We start from the raw sequence: 3912 nt of genomic DNA on the forward strand, positions 1-3912 counted from the left end.
GGTTGCTATTGATGGGTGGGTTGCTATTGATGGGTGGGTTGCTATTGATGGGTGGGTTGCTATTGATGGGTGGGTTGCTATTGATGGGTGGGTTGCTATTGATGGGTGGGTTGCTATTGATGGGTGGGTTGCTATTGATGGGTGGGTTGCTATTGATGGGTGGGTTGCTATTGATGGGTGGGTTGCTATTGATGGGTGGGTTTGCTATTGATGGGTGGGTTGCTATTGATGGGTGGGTTGCTATTGATGGGTGGGTTGCTATTGATGGGTGGGTTGCTATTGATGGGTGGGTTGCTATTGATGGGTGGGTTGCTATTGATGGGTGGGTTGCTATTGATGGGTGGGTTGCTATTGATGGGTGGGTTGCTATTGATGGGTGGGTTGCTATTGATGGGTGGGTTGCTATTGATGGGTGGGTTGCTATTGATGGGTGGGTTGCTATTGATGGGTGGGTTGCTATTGATGGGTGGGTTGCTATTGATGGGTGGGTTGCTATTGATGGGTGGGTTGCTATTGATGGGTGGGTTGCTATTGATGGGTGGGTTGCTATTGATGGGTGGGTTGCTATTGATGGGTGGGTTGCTATTGATGGGTGGGTTGCTATTGATGGGTGGGTTGCTATTGATGGGTGGGTTGCTATTGATGGGTGGGTTGCTATTGATGGGTGGGTTGCTATTGATGGGTGGGTTGCTATTGATGGGTGGGTTGCTATTGATGGGTGGGTTGCTATTGATGGGTGGGTTGCTATTGATGGGTGGGTTGCTATTGATGGGTGGGTTGCTATTGATGGGTGGGTTGCTATTGATGGGTGGGTTGCTATTGATGGGTGGGTTGCTATTGATGGGTGGGTTGCTATTGATGGGTGGGTTGCTATTGATGGGTGGGTTGCTATTGATGGGTGGGTTGCTATTGATGGGTGGGTTGCTATTGATGGGTGGGTTGCTATTGATGGGTGGGTTGCTATTGATGGGTGGGTTGCTATTGATGGGTGGGTTGCTATTGAGCTATTATTCATTGATCTAAAAGCCCACTAAGCAGGATCCAGAACACGCAGGACGTCTGCAGCGTGCTGGCTCCTCTTAAATCAAATAGGAAGTTCTGACGCTGAATGCAGCAGGGTGGCGATTGGAAAAGCAAAAATGATATCTTCTGTGAAGTGGAGCAGAAGAATCCTCAATGGTGTCAGTCGATAGATTCGGATCTGTCATTTGCCATACACAAACTCCAACAACTTTCAGCTACGAGTGGATGAATGTTGTGGACAGGGACCTTAGGGGAAACGCCTTTTGTAGTCTACCACGCTGATGTGCCATTTAATCTTTCGTACATGTATGATATGAACAGTCCCTCTGTGCACGTGGCGTGTTGCCGCTTTTGTCATGATGTGCATGACGGACAAGGAGAGTTCGTTTTTTTCTTGACTCGTGGGAAACGTTCCTTTCCTGTCTCCTAGCTTGTTAACTCCATAGTACAAAGACTCAAAAGCGCTGCGCGGATAATTGCGGTCATCCGACGCCTAAGGCCAGAAAATAGCATTTTTTTTGAAAGCGAGAAGTTGTCCCATGAAATTTCGTTAGGCGACGAATCGCCCCAAAAAAATTGATTGTATCATAGACAATCCCCACACATGACTCTTTAGTAAAAGGCGAAAGGGTCGTATGCTTTGTTAGGATTGCAGAATGTTGTTATTGTAACAACACTAAACCTCTTAGCCAGCTGGCACGCATCACGAATGGAACATGCTTGGTACAGTTCATGTACCTATCGTTAAGGAGTCCCCTGGGAACGACTATGAATGCCAAGATATCAGTGAGACCGATTCGCGTTGCCGAGAACTCGTAGCATTCAATGTGATTTCGCTTGCTTGAATGTTTTTGCGATCCTTGCGTGATCCTTGGTTTGATCAGCAATTTGCTGGCCCCACCTCAAGAACCACTTCCACCAAGAAGTTTTGAACGCAGCACGAAGGAGCATAGTGCACATGGACACTTGCACATAGTGCACTGTGCCAATACATAAATGCTCAGATAAGTACCTTGGTTAAGATGGACAATGGAGAGTCGAGGAACCTTCACCGATTGAAGAACCACAGCCTCGGAGCAGAAGAAGCTGGTGGAATGTGCGATCTGCCACCGCAAGCCGAACAGCAGGCGCTTCTCAAGACACCTGTGCATTGACTCCTAAGGAACGGCAATCCAAGATCAGTGGAAGCGACTTCTGGTATGGATGAAACCGATGGTTAAGCAAAGACTGTTAGGCCAGCACGCCAACGATTCATCCGAGTGACTCTTAATTTGTTGCTTTTGCGTAACACACTTGAAAAAAACACAATTCGAATTTCGCGACGGAAATTATCATTGCTGTTGCCGTGCTGGCTCCTCTTAAATCAAATAGGAAGTTCTGACGCTGAATGCAGCAGGGTGGCGATTGGAAAAGCAAAAATGATATCTTCTGTGAAGTGGAGCAGAAGAATCCTCAATGGTGTCAGTCGATAGATTCGGATCTGTCATTTGCCATACACAAACTCCAACAACTTTCAGCTACGAGTGGATGAATGTTGTGGACAGGGACCTTAGGGGAAACGCCTTTTGTAGTCTACCACGCTGATGTGCCATTTAATCTTTCGTACATGTATGATATGAACAGTCCCTCTGTGCACGTGGCGTGTTGCCGCTTTTGTCATGATGTGCATGACGGACAAGGAGAGTTCGTTTTTTTCTTGACTCGTGGGAAACGTTCCTTTCCTGTCTCCTAGCTTGTTAACTCCATAGTACAAAGACTCAAAAGCGCTGCGCGAATAATTGCGGACATCCGACGCCTAAGGCCAGAAAATTGCATTTTTTTTTGAAAGCGAGAAGTTGTCCCATGAAATTTCGTTAGGCGACGAATCGCCCCAAAAAATTGATTGTATCATAGACAATCCCCACACATGACTCTTTAGTAAAAGGCGAAAGGGTCGTATGCTTTGTTAGGATTGCAGAATGTTGTTATTGTAACAACACTAAACCTCTTAGCCAGCTGGCACGCATCACGAATGGAACATGCTTGGTACAGCTCATGTACCTATCGTTAAGGAGTCCCCTGGGAACGACTATGAATGCCAAGATATCAGTGAGACCGATTCGCGTTGCCGAGAACTCGTAGCATTCAATGTGATTTCGCTTGCTTGAATGTTTTTGCGATCCTTGCGTGATCCTTGGTTTGATCAGCAATTTGCTGGCCCCACCTCAAGAACCACTTCCACCAAGAAGTTTTGAACGCAGCACGAAGGAGCATAGTGCACATGGACACTTGCACATAGTGCACTGTGCCAATACATAAATGCTCAGATAAGTACCTTGGTTAAGATGGACAATGAAGAGTCGAGGAACCTTCACCGATTGAAGAACCACAGCCTCGGAGCAGAAGAAGCTGGTGGAATGTGCGATCTGCCACCGCAAGCCGAACAGCAGGCGCTTCTCAAGACACCTGTGCATTGACTCCTAAGGAACGGCAATCCAAGATCAGTGGAAGCGACTTCTGGTATGGATGAAACCGATGGTTAAGCAAAGACTGTTAGGCCAGCACGCCAACGATTCATCCGAGTGACTCTTAATTTGTTGCTTTTGCGTAACACACTTGAAAAAAAACACAATTCGAATTTCGCGACGGAAATTATCATTGCTGTTGCGGATATATTTCGATTTTTTGCAATTCCCGTGCGATTGTTTTTCTGATCTTCTGATCGAGCTGGTTTTGATCTAATATCCTCCAAAATCGATCTTGATCCTTTAATTCGACGCTTCGGATGAAAATGCTATAATGAGTTGTGAGTTTGACGCAGCAGGATCGGCAGACGGACTTGAACTGAACCCGTTCAAGACTGAACGCCTTGAGTTGGGATCGGACAAGATTCACTAAAACGGGACTTGG

At 46.6% G+C, this 3912-nt stretch overlaps 2 non-coding genes across 2 annotated transcripts; both read right to left on the bottom strand.

Annotated features, from left to right (window-relative positions):
* Nucleotides 1–1574: 1574 nt before the first annotated feature.
* On the bottom strand, nucleotides 1575–1683 carry LOC129617004 (U5 spliceosomal RNA). The gene has a single exon (XR_008697667.1). It is a non-coding gene; the product is annotated as a U5 spliceosomal RNA (small nuclear RNA).
* Nucleotides 1684–2879: 1196 nt separating this feature from the next.
* On the bottom strand, nucleotides 2880–2985 carry LOC129617003 (U5 spliceosomal RNA). Its single transcript, XR_008697666.1, has one exon. It is a non-coding gene; the product is annotated as a U5 spliceosomal RNA (small nuclear RNA).
* Between the last annotated feature and the right edge of the window lie 927 nt (nucleotides 2986–3912).

Source organism: Condylostylus longicornis, unplaced genomic scaffold (assembly GCF_029603195.1).
Source record: "Condylostylus longicornis isolate FDR11 unplaced genomic scaffold, ASM2960319v2 ptg000363l, whole genome shotgun sequence".
NCBI classification, from domain to species: Eukaryota; Metazoa; Arthropoda; class Insecta; order Diptera; family Dolichopodidae; genus Condylostylus; species Condylostylus longicornis.